The following is a 24,531-nucleotide window of genomic DNA, read 5'->3' on the forward strand; positions in this document are numbered from 1 at the left end:
GTGTATTAGATGCTGGAGGCTGACAAGCACTGTCAAACACTGAGCATGTAGATGAGTTTGGCAAGATTTTAGGATTCTGATCAAGCACACAGAAGTAGTTTCAATGGGTATCCAGAGCTCAAGTGATTTCCCTTCACACACACTCAAAAAGGTGAAAATGTGGGCTTTTACCATCTAGATGACTTCTTTCTGTGCCTTAGAGAAGCCACAGAAAAAATGCTGAAAGCAATTGCGCCGGCCCACCGTTGCTATGAACTTTCAGTTCAGCAGTTCTAGTGCTTGATACAGACGCTTTGTTTTAACTCATCTGTTACATTCCAACTGTAAAATCATAAAGTTGATCAATGACTTAGTATTTTTGCAATGTGAAACCACTGTGCAGACTTCAGAAAAATCCTCGCTTCTTCTAGCTCTTTCTAAAAACTGATGTGGATGAGCTTTCTTACTGTTTCTTCATCGTGCATGTAATGTGCAAGTCCAATACCTTGTTTGCATTAGGCAGGGCCACGTAACCTTCTGTATAAATGAGGAGAGGGCCTCTTGAGGCTAGTTAAATTAGTGGTCCTTGGAGTAAGCATCTCTTCTTGCAGTTAGAAATCTTTTAACTCCTTGCCTAAAAGGGCAGCAGTATGTGTCAGCAGTTTGGCTCCTTGAGACTGCAAGGAGATTAGTCACAACTTTCTTCCCAGGCTTCAGAACCGGCCGTTTTTGCCGAGCATAATCCCTGGCTTAGGTGCTATAAACTAAAACGTGTTTTGTTTGCATACCCTCACTCTCTATCTCTTGTAGATGAATAAATCAGCAGTGACTAGCTGACTCACCCAGCAATCAAAATCCTATTGTTTTCCTTGGTAGAGATTGCACCAAACAGGGTGTATTTTGTGATTTCAGGCTTCTGTTTTCCTTACTGGAAAGCGTCCTTCACTTCTGTGCCACCTTATAAAAGGTGAGTTGTCCGGATAATTCCTTGGGGGCGGTCAGTTCTAGCTCTGCTACTGCTTAAGAGGAGACTGCAGTAAGCCTGGCAGCTGTTGGGATTTGAATTTCTAATGGCTGTCAGAGGAAAATGGTCTCTGCATTAATACAACTCAGCATTCATAGTATTTTTAAAATAGCTTAAAGTTTCAGTGGCTATACCCAATCTTAAAGGGTAACGGTTGTGGATAATGACACGCTGATACTACATGGTAATTTCAAGTTTGTCTGTGGAAAAATTCTTGTGTTTGAATATTAAAAAAAAAGGAAAAAAAGGAGGGGGGGGGAGTAGGATTGCTCTAAATAGCTGAAATGTGTGCTAGGGGCTAACCAGGTAGCTCAGTGTCCTGCAGAAGACAGTAGTGCTAAGGTCATCGCTGTCCGACCTTCGATGATGCAGAGGAGCTGCTGAAACAGCTCGTCATATTTAACTCTCTCACCTCAGTTTGGGGGCAGAAAACGGGCTATTGATAAGGAAAGCATCCTTTACCCAAATCCCGCGGGATCAGTTGCACTGAGCAGGGCAGCAGGTTTCAGAGAGCCGCCAGTTCCATGCCCGTGAGCACGAGCTCGTGGTGGCAGCGTGGGCCGGGGGGCTGGCGGCGCTGCAGGCCGCCCTTGGGCTCGGAAACTCTGGCTCAGCGTGCAGGTGGGAAATTCCTGTCAGCCTTGTGGCAGCACAATTAACGGTTTCATCGAAGTTATCCTGAAACTATTTCTGCTGTTACTAGAGAAACAAAACCCGGACTGTGAATATAGGTTCAGCTCAAATTTTCACTTTGTCCTGGTCACTTTTTTAGTAACGTGTTGAAGCGCAGCATCCGAAATGAAATGCTTCTTTTTGCAACTGAAATGAGATTGGCGATACTAGGCTAGATTTTAATTGCTTTTGGTTCCCAACATGCTCCGTGTTGCTAGGTACTACATAGCTCAGCACTACATCAGTCTGCTGAAATGAATCTCAGGAGAGGAATAACAGGATTGGGGAGCTTGTGAATTAGGTGTGATGTACAATGTCAATGGGGTGGGGGAGGAACAGACTAGAATTGGCCTTCAACAGCTTTTTCTAGTCCAGGAATAAGAGAGACTGGCAGAGGGACAAATTTAACCCTTGGGCTCAGAACTGTAGCAGCCGTAGGGGCTGCGGGTCAGAGCTGAGGTATGCCATCAGAGCTCCCGCCGTCTGAAGCATCTGCCTTCTCTCTACTTGACTTTGTTTAGTATGAGAGCTTGCTTTTGTGACTGGTTAAATATGCCTGTATACAGGCATATACCGAATATCCATTTGTACTGTATGTTAAGACTTTATGTGGATTTCTCAAGAGGAGAGGTGAGAAGGATGTAGACTCTTCATGCTGTGTTTGTGTGGAGATGGCAAGTCAGCTTTGTCAGCTCCGCTGAGTTCCTTGAAAGGGCATGCTCTGAAGGCACCGTGAAGAGCAAAGCACTAAGAAGAGAAAGTTAGAAAAAGGGCTTAGATGAATAAGCTGCTGACAGCCCCATTGTATTCCTAATAATCCATCTCACCGGAAGAAAAACTTCTAGTGCAAGCCTTGAATTTATTTCACATCTATCATGTTTTGTAGTCCTGGTGCTGTCTCTGATTCAGGTTTCTCATACTCTCTATCTCTGAGGTAAATTAAATACTATTGAAACAGCTGTCTGTTGCCACAGAGAGTATTGCTTCTATGTGAAAGACAAAAGTTTTCCGTAGGACAGAAATTAGATAGGTTCCTCTGGGGAGAATTATTTGTAAGTCTAAATGTCAGCCAGCTGAGTGCAGCACCCATATTCTCATGTGTTTTTCAGTGTTGGACTCTGCTATTATTGATGAAAAGATGTGTCCTGACACAAGGGAGGTGCCTGAGAATGAAATTTCTGCTAAGGAACAAAAAGATGTACTTCAGACATTGCTACTTGAGAGTATTGCATGCATTTGACCTGAAAAGTTTTTCCCAAAACTGCATATATTGGATCACTTTCATTCACTTAGTGCAGTAATTCTACCAGAAGAAGGTATGCAAGGCTTTTAACACGTAGTTCTTGTGAACATTGTGATGCTTTTTGCTGGTAGTTTTCATCCTTTAGAAACTGCTATGTTTATTTTATAAATATGTTTCTACTGAAATCTGCGTACAGATTTGAAAAGTGCGTGTAGATAGAAGCTGTGCCATCTTCTCATCTTTCTTCTCTCCCCTTTCCTTCCATTTCCTACAGTACGTGAAGAAAACATTATCATGCACATAATTGTGCTAGCCATATTTTGATGTTATAAGACGGGTATTATTTTGTCCCAGTGGTATTTGTTATAAATTCTGCATATACGTAGACCATGTTGAAAGAATATGAAGCGATGCACTCTAAAAAGCTCTAAAGCTCTAAAAACTTCTTTAGGTAAGACAACCTTTAGCTGCTTCCTCTGTTTATCTGTTTTATGCTTCTCTTTAGTGACATGCTCACATACTAATGTTGTTTCCTACAGAAACTCTGCCTTCTTTGGTGCATTTGCTTTTACTCGTTCTTTGTGGGCATATGACTTCAAGTATTGCATATATTGCAAATCTTACTGTAATGTCAGAAATGATTTCTTCTCACGGGCAGTTCTGTAATATTGCTGCCATAGCAGTGCTTGGCAAGTACGCATATAGTTGCATTGTAGCAGGGAGATGAGGAAGGGATTTTACCCCGTTTAACTGAAACTGGAGCACAAAAGGATCTTTGATTCAGTTCTGGTTTGGCTTCTGTGTGAGAGCACGTTTTGTGGTGCAGATCTCCCCTCTGCCCTCAGAGTGGGTGGCTTTCTCATGCAGGCAGAAAGGTGGGGTAGGAGTCGAGCCCGTCCTGCTCCTGGTTCCGGGCCTTGACCTAAGCTAGTGCCACAGCTGCAAAGAGCTCCCTCTGCTCCATGTGGCCGGGGGAGTCTCAGGCTGTGAACTTCTTTCCTGCCAGGATGCGCACAATGGAGTTTTTCAGAACCTTGTAATCAAATAAAATTGCGATCCTTTGGATTTCTTAGAGTGGAAGAATGAGGGTTTGCAAGCATTCTGTGGTTGTTCCATGTTTTGCCTCTCTTTTTCTGATAATCTTTAGAAGTTGATGAGTGGTGGTTAGCCCTGATTGCATCTTGATGTAAAGTAACTCTGTGTTGACAGTTCTCCATAATTAATTGGTAACAGACCAACATTTCTGTATGAATCATTTTCACATTTATTTTCTACTTCTACCTGCTACCCAAAACATTTTTATTGTAGCAGGTCACAACACAAAAGCAACTGGATAAACAAATTACTGAAATTGTCAGCATCTCCTTCAGTAACATGGATTTTTTGCTAGTGAGTCCACTTCTGCTACAGAACGATACAGAGACTCTGCCTTATTGCCACTGCTGTGGCCCTCTCTGAGTCTGTAAGAAAAGAAGAACGGCCCAGCTGAGGATAGTAGTAGGAGAACATATGCAAACATTTCATAAAATGGATATGCTGTGGCAGAATGTATGGAGGCAATGATAAACTACTTTAGCAGGGTTTCCTTTCCTGTTTCTGTTCACCAGCATAATGGATAATGAGGTAGTTCCTGTGTGGTCCTGGGGTTTTCTTCTTTTTGTTCTTTTAAAACACCTGAGTCTTTTCTGGCTACTGTTTTGATATTTCTGTTAGAACATAGTACGTAGCAATCATATTGCAGAAATCTGAAAAGTTTTGTTTAGCTATCATAAGGTTAAATTAATTTTTCTTTGAAGTCAAGGAAAAGCTTTGTCTTTCCATCTTGGATAAAATTGTTAGGAGTTAAATTTTAATTCTGAAATGCTAGAGTACCTTGTCCACCAAATAACTTTGATATTTCATACTGTGTCTGAAAAATAAAAACAAACAAAAAAAACACCCTTTTTTCTACATTCAACCCCTCTTGTGTCACTAGCTCCCAATGGAAAGCATTCAAATACTTGGGATTATAAATAAATAAATAAAAGATAATCCATTGTTGCGGGTAGAAAAATAATTTTAACTTTAAAAACTCCAGAGACAAATGAAAAAGGGCAAGCACAGAAGAAGCTTGGACATCAAAGTGCTTTGTCCAGGAGTAAATGAGGACTGCATAAACAAATGGGACCTGGACAATCCTCATTTTCCTTTCAGTGGAAGCCAGAAAAGAACAGAGTCATCTGGGAGTCATGTAGTTGTCTTTATGGTGTGATCCATAAGGCTCAGTCCTAAACGCATTGAGCCAATCTTGCACGCATTTAACAAGAGAATTAGCTTATAAATCTGCAGCTGTTGTATGCTGAAGCACAGGATGTGTGAGTTTACATGCCAGGCTTTAGATTTCTAGCCGCAGTGTTACTTGAACTGGGAAATAAAGGTCTTATGCAAAACCAGCCAGATTGGCAAGAACAGACATGAGAAGTATTGAGTTGGAACGGTCCCATCCATGCTGAATGCTAGTGATAAGAGAGCTTCAGGTCAACTGATCGTTACCAGTATGTAGCATTGTTAAATGGATTAAGGAGCCCTTATGCCCTAGGTAACCCCTGTGTTTTGAAGGTGCTTTGTCTCCACTTGCACAAAGCTGTGCTACCTGAAGCCAGGTGTTTACAGTAGCGATGGTGCGTGCAGCCTGGGGGTATTCTTTGTGAAATGTACCCATGCCAGCTTAAAGCTAAGGTGGGTCTCTGAGAAATGTATTTCGTTTCTGTTTTCGTACGCTTCATTAGAGCTCAGTGTTCCTTACACATACCATATGTATGTGTTTTCTCTAAAAGAAAGGCAGCACCACCAAGGAGCAGAGTCTAGCTGCAGACAGTAGCCTCTGTAGTTCCTGTTCGGATTCAGCAATATAACAAAGTTAATGCTAGATAGGAATTTTCAAAGTGATGCTGAGGTTTGGCGGGGAGGGGAATGAATGAATGAATATTAAAGGGAGGGTTTAAAAGTCTCTTGATATTAGGATAAAAAAAAAAAAGCTCGCTCCTGACTAAACATGAAACGAATGGACAAAGTTCATAGATTAATTGATTATCTGGGACACTGAGCACTGTTTAAGTTGATCAGATAGTATGTGGTTTGTCCAGTGTCTCTTGGGGAAGTACGTGAAGAGCAAGGTCTGAATCCTAAGTTTTTCTTGCTTCTGAGTGATTTACTCTCTGAACTGTCATTTCCTATATCTATTTACAAATTACAAGTCACCCAGCGTTAGTCACCCCTCTTGTTAACAAAGCCACCTGAACCATGGCTTTATGAGAAAGTAAGCTGAATTTTAGTCCTGAAGTACTCTACTTTGTTCCCTACCTAAGGATGTCACAGCTTCTGTCCATATTGCATCTCTTCTGTAGTTAAACAAAGGACATGTGTTTTAGAGCCATGCAGTCTGCAAATCAGCTAAAATGACCTCTTACTGCTCCAGGTAGGTTTCTTTGTATTGGTGCTGGAGTAATTCCATGCAGATTTTTCAGACTAATTGAATCCCAGATATAAGAGGTAATGAAGACATAGCTGGTCGTCTACACTCTCCTGAGTCCCTGTGGTATGCAAGGTTGTCCCTACTGAATATTTATGAAGGCCTATCTATTTTATGCCTGAATGTTTATCTGAGAGTAGATGCTTGCAGTCTTGCCTGGAAGAGGATGCCATATTCTCCATCTTCTAAGTATAACTAAGTTTTTCGTAGTAGCAAGACTCAGCTCTCTCCAGAGTTATGTTCTTGGTAACATCTTGAATAGTGTATTTTACTGCCTCTCCATGGACATTTTGAAGGTATTGGCAAGCTATTATCTTGGCATCTGATCTCTTACCTTCAAAACTGGATATATTTTTGCCTTTGTGTGTCTGTTTCTGCTCTTTCTGTTATTCATGGCTGCCTCTTTCCATTTTGCTTCCTTTTATCTGAAGTCTCACAGCTTTGGGTAAGGTATTGTTTAGACCCCTGCATAATGAGCTACAGAATGCATTAATGGAACAATTTAGGGAGCCTCTCTGCCTTTAGCAGTGATTCGTCCCTCTCGCCCCCCTTCTGTGGACTGACTGAATTGACTTCTTTTTACCAGGTGAGGTCTCAGGGGTGTCATTTTATGTCTTGAGTAGATTGAAATTTGGACACGTTTCTTTGGTCCGTGCTTTTCTGTTTTTCAAGTCTTCATGTTAACTAAACATCACAGTTCGTATGGCTGGTACTGATGCGTTGTTCCTTTTCATTGCATAGACCATGCATGTTTTAGAGACGGTGGATTTGCAGGAGCAGAGTGTAGGAATGTGCAGGTTTCCAATGGAGTGGTCATGATTTGAGCACCAAAGCGAGGTGTGGGAATTTGTTCTCTAAAACCCTCTCTGTCCTCAAGTTTTAGACAAGGAATGTGTATTCCTCGTCTCTGCTCTTCCACCTTTACATTGAAGGAACAAACCTGACTAATTCCCACGAGATACAGCGTTTTTTTTTGGTGCCTTAATAAATGTTAGTAAGCTGCACAAACATGAAAATTGCTGTACAGTATTGCTTTGTAACTTCACAACATATATTTCCCTTTCCCTGACATGAGTAGCTTTGACAACTTAAATGGGTTGGGTTTCTCTGAAGCCTTTGAAAGGAAATAGCAGCTGGTGCAGCTTCTTTCCTTGAGATGTGTTTGCATGCTTTCTTCATATGATTACTGTCTTTTTGTGAAGGAAACCAGCTTTTCTCTAGAGTTACTGATCTCAGCCTACCATTCTTGGGGCAGGACCGAGCTGTGCTCTGGCTGTCTGCAGAAAGGAGTGGTCCTGGGAGGTTCCCAGACAGCTAAAACAAACCACATAGTTCAGTTCCAGGGGAAACACGTTAGACCCTTGCAGGCAACACTCCTGTGAAGCAGTGCTGGAAGAAGAGGAGAGAGGAGGAATGATCCAGAAGTCTTCCTCATAGATGTATTAGGTAATGTAACGGCCCATGGCCCATTAAAGCTAGACCATCCCTATTGTGTATTTCGTAAAAAGCTGGTTGGAAACACCACGTTTAAGTGAAAGCTGGAAGGAGGAATGACTAGGAAGTTAAACATCATTTCTGTAGCTGTTTTTTAACTTAATTCTCCAGTGCTTCATGTAAAAATGTTCCAATTTCAGTCGTTGTGGATATTCAGTTCCCATTTGGACAATACAGGGAAATGGTCAGCTGCCATCTGCTAACAGAAGTACCAGGCCTCCCTGCAGTGTACACAGATGTGGCTGGAAGATCCCACTAAAGAGCCAGATATTGCATGTGTGAACTTGAAATAAAATTGGCGAGTGCCCTGGGAATGTTGCTTTCTGGGAGTCATGCCCATCACCGAGCTGATTGCATCCATGTGTTTCAGTGCTGTGCAGCTTTTAAAAGAAGTCTGAAGGATTGCTTTGAATATCTCTAATAGAGGAGGATGTGATTTGAAGGGCACTTCTAAAACTACCTAGGTAAAAAATAAATGAAATATGTTAGATAATGAAAAGCCTTTGAACTCCAGTGATGCATCTAGAGTGGTAATGTTCAGTACTTGTTTTTATCTTATTAAATGTATAGTAGCACTTAAATTGTTTTGCTTTAACACCTCCACATAGCACAGGCTGTAAAAAAAGGAGAGTTGAATTCACAGTAACTATTAGCAAGGGACTCTCAAGTCGCACAGTATTATCACTGTTATTGCATATCCTTATGAATATACAGATGGGAGGGACCATTGGATCATTGAGTGTGCTCCTCCATAACAGCAACAACCGCGTGCTAGGTGTTAAGCTTAGAAGTATTCACAGAATATGAGCTCTGTGTATTCTGGGTGTGCTTCTCACCAACTTAGTATGAGTTGATAACCTGTAATAACAGACCAGAAGTTGCAACCATAATATGCCATAAATCAGAACAGGAGAGTTCGAAGGTATCACTACTGTCTTAGGCATATGCATTTGCATAGTATTTATTTGCATAGTGTTTATTTGCTACAATTTGTAGATTAATTTAGGAATTAGATTGGTAGGATTTTTTGCCACTCAAAAATGAGGAATACATTCTGACTGGGATATGAGGCAGTGGCACTGTATAGACTTTCCTTCCACTCCTTATTTTTGTAAATGTTTTAACATCAAACATGAGCAGAATGTATCACTTTGGCATCTGTCCATGTAATTGCACTAAACAGCAACACATCCTACCCAACTTTTTGTCCATCTGTAGCCACTCTCTGGGGCTCGGGAAGAGAGGAAAATATGGATTGACTAGAGGAAGATTTCTATTTTGAATCCTCCAAATTACTTAAGAAGACCTGAATCTGGTATTTGTAGAAAGTAAAAACAATGCAAACAGTGATCCGGTCCTTTTTCAGGACTACATTGGAATGCCAGTCACTTACACTGTTTCTTTTATAAGCTTTTTGGCATATCTTTCAACAACGCAGGCTTCTTGCTTCCTCCTAAATATGGAAAAACCATTCTAGAGCTTTGTTCTAGAGTCTTCGTTTTCTGAACTTCACTGCCAGAACTTGGATACAACCATTTTATAACTGCTTGGTCCCCAACTGAAACATTGTCCTTTGACTGAAGTAGTTCAGAGTTCTTCCTGGATGCTTATCCCTTCCACCTACCCTCTCTGCGTTTGCAAGGAGAAACTGATTTCTCTTTTAAAGAGACTCCATTGCTCTAATCATTCTAGTAACCTTTCTGTGTAACTTTTCCAGTTTAAGCCACTCATCCTTGTATGTAGACAAACAAAGTGGTGGTACAATACTTCAAATAAGACTACAAGTGCCTGGAAAAATACTCCGAAAGGATCAACGGAGACACATAAAAGGCATTTGGTGAGCAGCCAGCAGCACTGCTGGACCGCTTGTCCAAGCGCTCTCCTGCAGGGAGGCCAGTCCGTGATGGCCTCTTCCCCAGCACTCGGAGCCTCGGCTCTGCGTTCTGCACCTTTCCTGTAAAAACATGCTCAAACCCATGCCCCCCACCCCTGGTAGGGAACAGGAGAGGCCAGAACATTAAACAGAGTTTTATCTTACCCACAACAGCTTTGCTTTCAGAACAAGAGGAGATTTGGAAAAACGTTTGGGAGCAGTCCTCCCTCAGCCTCAGGTTTGACAGGATCAGTTAGGTTATACAGGATTCCTCTGTCCTCTGCTCCTGCCATTCCGGAGCTCTTTCAGCCTGCTAATCTCTCTCTCTCTGCAGCTGTTTGAGTAAGCTTTCCTAGGTGAATTGCTCATATCTTTTTGCTGCTTTTGTACTGCATATCTGTCCTGAAAAACAGGGTGGCGTCTTACCTTCTGATCTCCTTGCTTGAGCAGTCAGTGTGTAGTCTCTGGTGAGGAGGGGATGTGAGACTGGAGTGGGAGGCTCGCGATGACAGCACATCAAGTCCTCTCACACACCAGAGGAAACACAGAGTAGTTTTTACTTGGGCTTGGTGTAGGTGCTACCAAGGTCAAACGCGCTGTTCATTTGCAAATCTGTCCCGAAGCACATACAGATGCCTACTGAGCACCCCTGTCATATGGAGATGAAATGGAAACAAATCTGCTTCATAGTGCCTCAAATTTAAAGCTAGCAGGTATGTGTTTTTTCTTCCTCATGCTGTGAAATCCCTTACTTCAGTGCTTGCAACAGTTACCAACATTGCCTTTTGAAATTGGTCTTTGTTTTCTCCTTGCTTTTGAATCTTTTTTGTATTGATATTTTTCACCTACTGGATGAGGCAGTGACAAGAAAAGGTATTTTCTTCATCTTGGCCTAAGAACGGTGATGGATAGGGGCTCTTGAGCCTATACACCAGCTGCACCATTGCTAAATTATGATACATCTTTGCTTCCATTTCTTTGCTCTCTCATTCTGCCACCTGAAAGAGATAACAAGGGGGCAAGCTGCTTTCAGAGGTGGGAAACCTGAGGGAAGAAGACCATCACAACTAGCAGAAAGAAAAGGGACGCGTTGTAAGTGGAAATGAAGAGGTGCCAAACTGAGGTTAGTCATGGGGAGGCTGGAGCAACAGCTGATGGGCAGCGTAAACCCAAGCGGTGCTGGAAGGAAGGTGTGGATATGTTTGGTATTTATCATTGCAGGCACAGGCAAGTTCACAAATCTTGTTAAAGTGGTCACACAGCAGAGACGGGTTTAACCTTGACACATACTGAAGCATTTTCTTAAAGCATTCAGTTTTCAAATCAGTGTCCATTTATTGCATAGAAAAAATAGCGTGGGTGCAATAAATCTCTTCCAAGACAGAGAGCTAACAGTAAATCTCTTGTTCTTTTCCCTTTGGAGGAGGCACCAGAAAGCTGTGGTGCATGTGAACTGCTTGCTGGTGCCACAGTGTGCAGTGAGGTTCTTTGGTCCAGTGTACTGGTGGAAGCTGGGCAGGCATGCTGCAGCATTTATGCTCCCTCAGCAAGATTTGTCAGGCACAACTGAGACAAATGGATGGATGTCTTGCTAAATGGGTGGATGTCAGGCTGTTCCTAGGCTGTGGAATTTAGATGAAACTAATGGTAAAGCTCCAAGTAGTAGGGGTAGTCATAATGTACTTTTTTTTTTTTTCTGTTGGAAATTAGACTAAGAATTCTCCTATAACTTTTCTAAGCAAAAGCAACAGTTGATTTTACTTTTATTAATTAGGTGCAGTAACATGTACATGCTGTGAATGCACATCTCTGAAAATTTTGCTCTAAATGAATTAAGTACTAGAAAGACCTTTTTAATGCAGTTAACAAAGCAAACAAGCCCCAAACAAAAAATGCGTTTACCTCTCAGTCATTTGTAGACAATTTAATTCTTAATCTAGCATTTCATTTTTACTGAAATTCTAATCTTCTGGTGTGGTAAATGAAGACCTTTTGATTGTTAGGCCACTTCAGTGATGATTTAGGAAAGCAACCCTGCTAACTGGATGCATTACACAACACTTAATTCAGTTGAAGTCATTGTACCTTGGGCACATGTTGGATGTAAGACATGAATTCAGCTGTAGCTGAATAAGAATTTAGCATGGGCTTTCCAATCTCATATCTCTTTAGAGCACCCATTATTCCCCAGAGAAGCACGGAAGGAAGCAAAGCACTTACTTTAGTTAAATAAAATATTAAATTGTCTACTGAACTTCTTGGAAACCTTTTTTCCCTTTTCAGTACTAAAAGGAAAAAATAAAAATACTTATTTTCATTTTGGTGGGATTTATAGTTTTAATAATGCTGCATTCCCCAGTAGAACTGTCATCCTGTTTTGTTCCTTCTAAAGATGATTTGGAAATTAAAACATCTATCTCTATATTTTTTAAAATAAATCTGATAATATTAGTTGAACAGCAGTAGTTTTCATGGATCTATTAAAGCAGACATGCAGACTTCGAGCATTTTTTCTTTCAGTATCCAGAACTTGCCATTCAAGAAATGAAGTTAAAGCTTGTCAAGTTGTGGAATTCCTGTCTGAACTTTTAAGTTGGCTAAATATTTGAGAACATTCTGCAAAAGAGATTTTAAAAGCAAATTATTATTTCAAGATTTTACAGGAAAATTGCACTGAAGAACTGAAGCTTTGAGTTCTTGGCTCAGCCTTTGTTCTCAATTTGTCAGCTTATACATGGGTTGTGCTGCTGATGGTAATGAGTGGCCGATGAGATGGTTGGGAATCTCACAGGTCACCAGGTGAGTTTCTAGATTGAACCTATGTAACTAGACATTTTGGATCTTAGAGTCATGGGATCGTTTAGGTTGGAAAAGACCTCTAAGGTCGCCATGTCCAACCATTCACCCAACACTACAAGACCACCACAACCACATGTCTCTTAAGCACCTCCAGGGATGGCAACTCCGCCCCGTCCCTGGGCAGCCTGTTCCAATGCCTAACCGCCCTTTCTCTGAAGAAATTCTTCCTGATATCCAATCTAAACCTCTTCTGGCACAACCTGAGGCCATTGCCTCACATCCTTTCTTGTGTGTAGTTTGTCAGATGCTGTGTTAGTAATTTTGCTTGTGGTGAATTAACCTCAAATTTAGACAGTCCTTAAACTTCATACCTCTATTTCACATGTATTGTGTGTAAACCGAGGACCAACAAATATGTTGGTAATGGAGAGAGAAGGTTTTCAGTGACTCCTCAAGCATATGAGAACCTAATGTTTGCATATCCTTGGAGTGTTTACAGTGGCACTGGAGAGGCTTTTCCAGAATTTGGGTATTTTATTAGAGGGAAAATACTAAAGCAGTTTGTCTTCTGATCTCTGTTTTTATGAAATGCTGTTAAAATGGTGAGGTATAATCGCTCTCCATCCTCCTGAGCCTGCCCTCTGAAAAAAAAGGTCACTGTAGGTTTGTGATGCCCCATGTTATCTGTATCTAAATTCAGCAGGCTGCTCTGTTGACTTGATGCATTACAAATATACAAGTTCATAAATGACAACGGCAACACAACATTGGGTAGAGACCTAAATACAAAAGGAGTTTGCAATGTCAGCTTTATTAACATGTAAGCCTCTCTGTTATATTTGTGATAGCTTATATTGCATCTCTTCCCAGGTTTTCACTGACTCTTATCAGGCAATGCATCTTGTGACTTTTATCTGATTAAGTATTTTCATTATATATGATGAAACAATTTCTGGTAAGCATTGCTGGGGGAAGTCATATTTCCAGTGTATTGGGCCTTGATAGCGGAGGCCCCTTTTTGAATGGCTCCAGTTTTATTAGTTGATTAAAAATCAGCTTTTACAATATACACTCCTCCTTTAGAAAAGTTATTATTCACCCGAACGTAGCTTGTGGAGGTAGATAGAAAGCTTTGAGATGGAGGATTAGAGATTACATTGAGTGAGGTCTCCAGATATTCCAAGTTTGAGATGTAAAGCTCTTTCAAGGATAGAAAATAAATGCCTTTACATAGGTTGAATGGGAACTAATTCCATATGTTGCTCTGGGTGGTAAACATTGATTTCCTCCTGAATACAAGAAGTTTAGAAGGTGTGAAATCATCCTTAATGCAAAGAGCACCCAGTGCATCAGTGGGGCCAGTTGGTGCGGTTACTGTGGTTTACTGCAGCGCTCACTGTTGTGAATTTAGCAAGGCATTTCTTTTAGCTTTTCAAAGTATGTAAATTTGCAGAGATTTAAGCTGGGAAGCAGCTTAAGGTCTTTCTTATGAAACACATTTGGAAGATGTTCTGCATGTGGCTATTTTCCAGCTTTATTCTTAATATTAAAATCAATAGAAGTTTATGCTCCTAAACCTCTCTTGCAAAAGATGAATTGATGGCCAGTTGTTGGGAGCGAATTACAGCAATACTGTATTGGATTTTTAAGGGAGACAGATAGGTGTCCATCTAACGTTATTACTGCTATTCTATTTTAGCAGATGTCTTCTCTTCCCTTCTCTGTCTCCATAATGGAAAAATAAATGGGCTTAGTAATTCTAATGAGCTAGTTGTGTTCCTCAGTTGAAACAAAACAAAACCTGTGATACATTTTAGAATACCAGGATGAATAAAATGTCCTTTTCCTTCGAAGTGTGGTCTAAAGTGCTAAGTTTAACAGCTGTTGGTATCCCAGGTTCCATGTTTCATTCTGCCATAGTCACTAAACGTCTGCTTTGCCAAGGATTGTCTCAGGAAATCACTATCATTAGGTAGTATACTTCATCTTCTTTAGAAGTGTCACCTTTTTCTCAATTTCTCTAAAGTCAGATAATTTAAAAACAAGAGCTGTAGCAATGATGGATGCATATATAATATTTGTTTGACATCTCCTTGATGAAGGCTGTCAAAAATACTTCATTTCTATGGACATAATCAAATGCCTGAATTCACTTGAGGTATAGAGAAGCAAAAGCCAAGCCTGTCGTCATCTTTCTTAAGGAACAGAAAAAGTTAATATACAGTGAGCATAGTGGGATTGAATTCATAATCACTGGTTTTGCAGTTATAGCAATATTAAAGCACTGGATTTTTTTGGTGCCTGTCAAGTCTCCAACACTGGCATTTGTTAATAGCACATTCCTTTTGCCTTCCGTGTATGTGAGGATATATCTGTTCATATATAAAGATACATTCTCAGATAAAGTTTGAGACAGAGGTCCTCTGGTGAGGAGTTGGTAGATTGCTCTGTTTGTCTCTGCCAATATAAATTTCAAAAACATGCTTAATAGTAACTGAGTATTATTTTGGGAGCAGTTTGAGTATCTGTTGCAGATATGGCTTGGGAAATAAAGCAGAAGATATCTGTCATGGTATTTATATCTGGAGAAAACTTCACAGAGTTTTCTCAGCACAGTGGTCTCCAATGTGAAGGACTGCACGTCTGCAGAATACTGCAAAACTACTCAGCTCACTGTGCCCACCGATTCACTCTCAAATGTGGGGAGACATCAGTCTGCGGGTCAGTCCTGCACCAGCAATGCTCAGTGTTTTTATTAATGCTCTCCTACACTTCATCTGGATTATGCAAATGATATGAAATTGGGAGGGACTGCAAATATGTTGAAGGACACGGCGAGAAATGAGTATACTCTTGACAGGTAGGAGAAGTGGCTTGGGAGGAAGATGGAATGATATCTTGTAAGGAAAAGTGCAGCTTCCTAGACTTCAGAATAATGAACTGCATAGCATGCGTGAATAGAGTAGAGAATTAACTGGCTAAGCAGGGGTGTTGTAGAAAAAGATCTGATCTTAGCACCTAGTCTGTCTTCCATTTAACTCAATGTTTTGGAATTGAAAAAAGGATGTCGGAGGGTGTATACTAGAAGATGCGTGAAGTAATCCTTAAGACAGAGTGTGGGGTTCTGTTTTGTGCATGGTCCAAGCAGTAGAAGAGTGTAGAGGAGAGCAGTGAGGATGATCCAGCCTGGAAACCTTGCTGTTTGGAGCAGGACAAAGATCTGGGGCTGATTAGTCTGAAGGAGAGAAGATAGCACAGAGGTATCTTAAGGGTAATCTTCAAACATTTGAAAGGCTGCTGAAAAAAGAAAAGGAATGTGAACTCTGTGTAGGTGCTGGATAGAAGAAGTGGTAAAGAGCTCTAACTACAGTAAGGTAGATTCAAGTTGTGAAATTGTTTCTAGCAGGAAGAAAACTCTGTAAGGTGTTGCAGTAGGTTAGGGTATTGTAGTCTTGATTATTGGATGTCTTTCTCATGTGTTGTTCGATTTTTCTAGGGAATACCATAACCATTAACTCTTCTACGAACTGTGGGTGGACTAGATGACTTTTTAAGACCTCCTTGTAGCCCTTTCTTTTCCCCTTATAACATATTGGACTGCAGGCCTGTTTCAGGTTCTTTTAAGGATGAGACATTTTATAAATGGTATATGCCTTTTAAAGTACATAAACTGGTATAAGTTAGCCTGGTGCTGCAGGTTCCAAATTTCTCAGTACAATCCTGTACAAGATTTGGAAGGAAAAATATGCTTAGAAAGAATAGTAACTTTTACAGACCGTAAGAATGGGTAATTGTCTTCTGTAGAGAAGTGATTTGAGGGTTATGGTTAGGGGTCACATCAAAAACTGCAAGCAAATTTGAGAGTGAAATTGTTTCATTGTCCTTCTTTCTTTCCATTTTATCAAACTGACAATAGTGGAGGGATGTTTTAATTTTTCACATTTCACTTTTTAATTTGATCTATTAAATGAATTTTTAAATACAAACTTGCTTCTTGCACTTCAGACCCTTTTACAATCTGAGTATCTCGGCGCATTTAGTATAAGTGGAAAATTGTATAGAAATTACCTTAACATCCATTCCATACAGCTTTTTACTGCCGGCCTCATCATCGAAATACACATAGCACATGCCCAGCTGGTATAACTTAATTATGTTCAATTTGTGTGCTTTAATTATTACAGACCAGTTTTTAGAGTCAATTTCTATGCCTCACCCACGTCTGTTGCTGGCTTAAAGGAACAGCTGTATGAAAAAACACGTTTTCAAGAAGACACGTTAAAAATAATGCATTTGTTTTTCCTTCCTTCTTCCTGTGCTTTCTGTGATCCTTTACTTTCTAAATGTCAGTTAGGTCAGTAAAATACTATTTTTAAAACAAACAAACAAAAACATGTATGCAACCTGGGTCAGAAGCTACAGGTGTATTTTGTCTAAAATTAATAGTCTCAGAAATTAGACCTTAAAATGGTTAGAAAAATCTGACAATGTAATAGCAGGGCAATTTTTTGCCTGCTTTGCAGCAGAGGCTACACTGAATGGTTGTCTTAACATAGCATTGTGACTGTTAGTTTAAAAGTTTGTTGCTGATGGTGGAAGATCACAAATCACCTGTTGTGCAGCTCAACGTGCTGTCAGTTTTGTGGGATGGAAGTGGATTGCCTGGGAATGGAAGGGGAACTGGAGAGCAGGATGGGATGTTTCCATAGTCATAGCTCTGTTCCCTCCGCAGCCACTGAGGCATTTTGGTCGGGTGATTCAGAACTCGAGACGGATAAATCATCTTCTGGTGGTCTTGTGGTTGTAGGAAGATTAGGAAAATTGGGCCTTTAATCCCAGGCTTCAGCCAACTGCTTAAAGCTTGTCTGAATGGATCTGAGCCAAGGTCTCTGCGTCTTCTAAAGTAAAAATTAAAGAACAAAGGAGAAATCGTGTTAGTATTTAGCTGCTTCAATCTGTTAGGATGTGAGATGGCCTTCTAAAGATGAGTTTACAGGGGCTGTTAGCAAACTGATGTCAGAAGTCCCAGCTGGGAGATCAGTTCCCAGCGAGCCTTACTAAATAAATGCATACACACATACCCCCCTCACTGTTTCTGGAAGTTTTACTGGGGGGAGGTCTGGGAACAGGAGAGTGGTGCTGGTCACCACTGTTGGGTCTTAGGAGCACATCGATTCTCTACCAAGTTGGCAGAGCAAGTTTGGACCAAATAACTTCCCCTGAAGCTCTGCCGTGTGAGCTTTAAGTTCACTGAGCTCCATGTTGTAAACACCAGGAGTGTCCATGTGTTAAGTTCAGTGACTGAGCTGAGAAAAAATTGAATTAACCTAAACCATCTCATTTAACCCCCAAAATGTTTTTGAGCTTGTATTTTGAATGTTAATTTCTAAATGTGTCATTTTGAAGCAAATGGTCCATATTTTGAAAAATTGGAGATTTTTTAAAATTGTTTTGCTTAGGAGTTGGTTTTATTCCATGATGAAATATAGTATCAGATGTTTTTCTTCTCCACTGATTCATTTTTTCTATTCATTCACTAAACACAGCAAAAATGTGCCCTGTTTTGTTTAGGTGTGTCCTTTTGGACTGTATCCTATAGCCTGTGCTCTGAATAAATTTAGAGGGAGCTTAACTATTTATTGCAGCTCTCTAATTATAACTGCAACAGTCTCAAAATTGATCCAAACTAAATTAAAAACCAAATTGCTGCTGCTGCTTCTGTTCTTTGAATTACCTGAATATTAATTCAGCTAGTGATACTTCTGAAATAGGAGATTTGTTTGTTTGGAAGAAAGAGGGGAGGAACGTTTTCAGCCCAGCTGAGCTTTGACATCAGGAACCCCTCTTGGTCTGATTTCTGATTCCCCACCACCCCCTTTTTTTAAAAATCCATTCATAAACCCCCGTGGCAAAGTGCATGAGCTGCTGGGGAGAACATGTCAATAATTCAGATCACATTATACTGGCAATTCAATCAAATACAAAGTTACCTACGTTTCAGAGACATTTAAAATTCCTAGTTACGTAGGAAGTTAATTTGAAGGAGCAGCTGAATGCCTTCTGGAAAATACTGAGAGTTTCTCTTTAGTACCCATTCTGCTTGCTTGCTCTTATCGTATATTTTCGGCATTTCTCTAACCTTGTTCTTGATGACAAAAGACATTTGCATGAAAACAGGATCTTTGTTTCTTAACTGTTCATCTGTTCCTGCTGTTTATTTCCCACCTAAAGTCATAATCCTCTGTTTGTGGCATCACAATTGGTCGCAGTGGAAATTATTATGTCGTCACAAACGGAGGATTATGACTTCAGGTGGGGGGATAAGCAGCAGGAACAGATGAACTCTTAAAAGCAAAAATGCTGTTTCATGTAAATGTCCCTCGTAATGAAGAAGAAACGGAGGCAAAATATGATAGAGAAACAGAAAATTGGAATGAGCAGGCATGTGCCTGAACAGTAGGGCAGCAGATTTTCCTTGAGGCAGGAGCAGCTATTTTAAATTAGGGACATGTCCGTGTAGAATTTATTCTTTTAAATATTTTTCCCTCAACTAAAAAAATACAAAACATTGGTGTTGCTGCTCAAATACAAAAATGGCTGCTCAGTTTTGAGAGGGGTTTTTCATCTTTGTCTCATTCCTTTGTGCATGTGTTTGTCAAATAACTTTTAAACTTACGGGAGTTTCCCTTTTTGTGCCTGCTGATAGGTGTTTCAAGCCTGAACCCCGCCATTTGGAATGGAGCATCTGCACCGTGTAAAGCAGGATGACCATGCTGGAAGCTCATCTAAACCACACTGCTGAGCCAATCAGCCAAATGCTTTTCACGGGCTGCTTCCATTTAATACCACAAGCAGCAAGCTGACATTTCTCTTCAGCATCATAAGATGGAAAGCTCTGAAATACCCAGTAGCAATCTCAGCTTGTACCTTATTTTGGTTTTATCTGAGTTTTTTTTCCTCCATGTTGCAGCTGCTCTATTCTTTAGTAAAAAGAGGTTAAAAAATTATTGGTGCAAATGAAAAGGTTTATGAGAACGGAAACTAGAATACAGAATAGAAATGAGCATAGGGAAAGATTAATAACAAAGCCTATTGTGGACTTTCTGTGGTAGCAGCCAATTTGACTTGCTTTCATTAAAATTCTCCTTGTTAGCTCGGGTGATGTGTTGGGGTGATGGACTATTTGATGTCTAAGAAGTGGTGAAAAGTTAGCTGTCTAATGATGGACTAATTAGAAAGCCCATCCTAGCAGGATCCATGGAAATTGATTTGCACGGTGCCATTTTTGCTAATGAGAATCATGAATACATGTTTGCAGTCCTTTACTTACTCTTCCTACCCACAGCTAATGAAAGAGAAGCAATCATTAAGACCTCAGCTACAAACCAGTTTCCTTTGCCTTGTAGGAATAGCCATACTCGTAAGAAATTCACTTTTAAATAATAGTCTTGATAGCAAAGCAAGCTCTACACATCTCCCTCCTATAAAATGCCTGCCTTTCCTAGTGCATCTATTTTCCAGTTATCCTCACTGAACAGGGAGTAAATATGTTCTGTTTGCAATTTACAGAAAATTGTCGTTACCGTGTGAGACTAGAAGAAACTATAAATATTTGGATTGAGTAAAATTAAAATTAGATGACTTTTCCTACAAGGGCATAACATGTCCATTCACAAGTAGGTCAAACATTTTTAATATTTATGCGTGTAAGACAAACAATAAACCTGTTACTTTCAGTATCTTGTTCCATGATTTTATTTGAGTGCACATTTACCCAGTTGCTTTCAGATGCTTTTAATCTGCCCAGACGGTGTATGCCCAGCCAGGCCCCCATATGGCACAACGGAGATTATCCACAAAATCAGAGCTCTTTGCAGAAAGACCTCCCGAATAAAATGTGGTGTTGATCAATGTGGTGTGGCTACCCTTAAGGAAATCTTCAGTTGTCCCTGGGACTCTATCCTTCTGTCTTCTCCCTAGCATCTTAAGGCTTGCTATCAAACTGGCCTTCTCTGGCCAAAAATGTTCAGGCACTGCCTTGCCTTTCTCTTTCACCTGTATACGTTCCTGTAAATTCTACCATAATTGAAGAAAACTGTAGACTTAGTCAATTATCCCTTAATTTAGCTCTTTTAAGTGCATTTTGACTGGTGCAACCAATGGCTGAAATGTAGCATTAGGCTCTAGGAACTAGCTGTTCAATACATTTTCATTGAAGTGGATGTCCCATAAATGCTGTCAGACAAAGGTGGGGCAGAGGAAGTGGAAGCTAAAAGTGTAAACTGACAAGCAGCTGAGAGCTGAAAGTAAGAGAGCCAGCAAGGGAACGGTGAAATGCCGTTGTAGGGAGCAATGAAAGAGTCAGAGCTGGAGGTTGTGTAGGGAAAACCAGAAACAAGGGGATAGGTAGTTTGAAGCTAATATCATGTGCTTGGATTAGGAGAAGGGATAGTAGAGGAATCTGAGAGTGACTTATCAGAAGGGAAATAAGAATGGCAGGAGGAAGAAGGAAAGTGTTAGTGACTGTATCAGTTCTTTAGCTTTCTTGTTAGTTAATAGCAAGCAGGTGCAGAAACTTTCAAATATCTGTAAGAGATTTTAGTAAGAGAAGGACGGTAATTTGTTCTGGGAAGGAGAGATTACATGCAGACACTATCACAAAATAATAAGATACAGGTTTCAATGTCTAATTTAAATATGATCAAGAGAAGTCCAATTTATTTTAAGGTAACTAAAGAAACTGAGTTACCTCCACGTGACCAGGGAGAAAGATCTTCCATCTTGCAACAAAGGAATTTGAGCAAAGTCAGCACTTTTAACTTTTTTCTGAGGTTGAGCCTGACTGCTTTATCTTGCAAGAGAAGTGCGTGCGTTCACAGTTCTAGTTCAAGGAAGTTCCTTTGCATTAGTTCCCTGAAGCAAAAGTGTTATCTGTTTTTAGCAGTGAAAACAACTGTAAATGTGTTCATCTAATGGCTTGCTTTTTCCCCTCAAAGAGGAGATTTTCTAATTTAAAAATCTACTTCTAATTCCTCCATTCGTGTTTTGTGATGTAGCATCAGTAAAACATATATGCATGTATATTTTTCAGGTATATATTAGGAACAGCTAGATATGGTAGGTACAAGATTTGCAATTTCTTTGCTGTTCTGACTTACCTCTCAGCATTTTTTTTATTATTCCTTTTTGTTCCTGTAATGGAAACTACATAAGGGATTAGGAAGAAACATCAAACCCATATACACTTTTTGCACTGTTATTGGAGTGGGTTTTCAGCCTACTTATAATGCATGCCATTTAACATCTAAATCCTCTGACCATTATGTTGACACATAAAAAGAAACAAAGAACAAACACTTTCTTTAAATTAGCCTTTTTTGGACTTTGTTGTGTTCAATACTTTAAAAAAAAATATGAAAACGAGCCTGCAAAGCACTTGCATCTATGCACAGCTTAAATAGAGATAATACAAAATGGCAATCAAGGAAGATTATCCAGTACAGCAGACTAGAAAAGATGTATTTCTAGACCATAGTAGGACTTTGATAACTAATAATTCTTTTGAAAAATAAATGATGAAAGGTATGGGTATACAGTAATGTGGTCCACTGGTTTAGCATAACATACAATATTGATGACTGATTATCATTTTGACGAAATGCTGCTATATACGGGCTCAAATGTTTGGGTTTAATTTAAAGCTCATGTCATACAGCTGTTTACTTATAATGAAAATATGCTAGATTAATGGCTTGTTGGCCTGTTTGGGACAGAAAAAAATGTTGATATGGGGAAATAGTTTGTAGTGTCATTTGCTCTTGTACGATTCTGATAAACAAATTAGTTAACTGTAATATATTGTGTAAAACAATCTCTGAAAGCATACTGGGTGATAGGATTAGGGCAAAGATGTTGTTAACGTTGCACATGTAACTGAATATCTATTTGCTGCTCTGAAGTCTGTTGTGTTCTTTCTGTATAGAAAAACACCCGTGTATCCAAGGAGCTGCTGTATTGTACGGGATTTGATAGCTGTTTAAAAATAGATGTAATGGGGAGTTGGAAGCCACTGGACGACAGTGAATTGTCTGTAGTAATTACAGAACGCTCTGTGAACAAACCTTTTAACCTCCCAGTGTTCAGGTCAGAGACGTAGACTTCATAGGCACAGAGCTACTTGGCTGAAATGGACCAAAACAATAAAGGAAATGCCACGTTAATAAGAAAGCAATGAGTGATGTTAGAAACCTAAGAGAAAAACCCGTTAGAAGAACACCAGTCATCTACCTAGCTGGTATGTCATCCTGCCACATAAGAAGAAATCACCTACACGGTTCTGTTCTCACCTCAATGCTGCCTTTGTGCTGCTTTGCACTCCCTCCCCCTTCATAGGTGCTTCTTGTCTTTCTTCCCTTAACATGCCCTTTCCGTTTCATTTTCCAAGTGGCGTTGTGCTGCCACCTGTGCAGGCTCAGTTTCCCACTGTGGAAAAAGAACCTCGTTTCCTCTCTTCTCCGTAAGCATGGCCAGTGGTGTTGCAAAGCCCAAAGGTTAGCTGAGGTGTGTCTCTTGTCCTTGCTTAAGTTGGAGACCTCTAAGTTTTGTTTTTCTTTAAGATGATATTAAAATGCAGCCATTTACAACTAGGGAAATCAAAGCCCTTGAACAGTTGGTCAAGTAATAAGCATTCATATTTTGGTGAGTCTGTCCTGGATTTAGTAATTTGTTTAAGACTGGTCAAATATTGGAAGCATCTTCATCATTTGCTGAGCTGTAGTTGTAACAGCAAGAAGCTACAACAGGGTAGGGTCAGGCTGGTGTTAAGAAAAGGTTCTTCTCCAACAGTGTGTTCGGGCACTGGGACAGGCTCCCCAGGGCAGTGGTCATGGCACTGAGCCTGCCGAAATTCAAGGAGCGTTTGGACAATGCTCTCAAACATGTGGTCTGATTTTTGGGTGGTCCTGTGTGGAGCCAGGAGTTGGACTCAGTGATCCTTGCGGGTCCCTTCCAGCTCAGGATATTCTATGAAATGGTTATGGAAGACCTATTGTGCGTTTTCAGTGGGATGGTTAGGAATCCTACAGCCAGGAAACTCAGGAAGCCTCTGTAATTAAGGTGATGAATCACAGTGTTAAAGTCAATTTAAGCAGCTGTGATTATTAGAATAATTTTTGAGGAACTCACTGGTAGAAAAATGTCTTTAATAATCACACTTCATATTACACATTAAAAAATTGAAACCTTCAGGTTTTTTTTTAATATAAGGGATGCATATAAAGAATAAGTAAGTTATATCAGTTTATGGGCTCTGTTACCTAGTCATCAGTCATGTAAATTTGCTGCGCATTCTGATTTCATCAGAGAGAAGTTTGTTTATCCCTGGGGAATCGGAACAATGAGCTTGTGAGTCACCCTGCATTTGTGTAGCCCTCCCCCAACAGCTTGTCATAGCAAAACCAAAAATTAATCTGCTTTGCACTTTAGGGTCTTCCCCCGCCTGCAACTCATGTGTCCTTGACTGAGTGAAGTCTGTTGTCTCTGGGGTTTAATAAACCAGATGAGGTGAGGAAGAGAGAACCCCACAGGATTTTCTTGCTCACCATGTTGAGGACCAGCTGGCTGATGTGCTCTGCCTTCCCATGGCTGTGATTTTTTTCCCTCTTTTATTCCCTTCACAGTTGGGTAGCATCATTTAAAAAAATAAAAAATAAAAAAAATCCCCACAACAACTTCGATAATCTGCAGTAAAGAATCAGATCTGTAGCTTTATTCAAAACTTGAGACAGAATAGAAGAGGCATGTTTATGGTTTTCTCTGCTGACATTTTTCAGTCCACACTAAAAAGAAATGACGACACTTGCCTAGGGAAACATCTTGGAGAAGCAGGGAAAAAAATAGTTTAGTCAGAAGAACTGCGGTTTTGATTCATTTCTTAG

The 24,531-nt window shown here is 40.2% G+C and overlaps 1 protein-coding gene across 5 annotated transcripts in view; it reads left to right on the forward strand.

Moving 5' to 3' along the window:
- Positions 1–24,531, forward strand: part of LOC118244518 (transmembrane protein 263-like) — a 193,279-nt gene that overhangs the window by 53,229 nt on the left and 115,519 nt on the right. For 2 of the 5 annotated variants that reach the window (XR_004777558.2, XR_007708334.1), the window contains one exon: positions 19,302–20,334. The exons of the other annotated variants lie outside the window; for them this stretch is intronic. The gene's annotated coding sequence lies outside the window, so the exon portion shown is untranslated. Of the gene's footprint in view, positions 1–19,301; positions 20,335–24,531 lie in introns of those variants that run through there. 5 annotated transcript variants of the gene reach the window in all.

The sequence above is a fragment of the Cygnus atratus genome, chromosome 5 (assembly GCF_013377495.2).
Source record: "Cygnus atratus isolate AKBS03 ecotype Queensland, Australia chromosome 5, CAtr_DNAZoo_HiC_assembly, whole genome shotgun sequence".
NCBI lineage: Eukaryota > Metazoa > Chordata > Aves > Anseriformes > Anatidae > Cygnus > Cygnus atratus.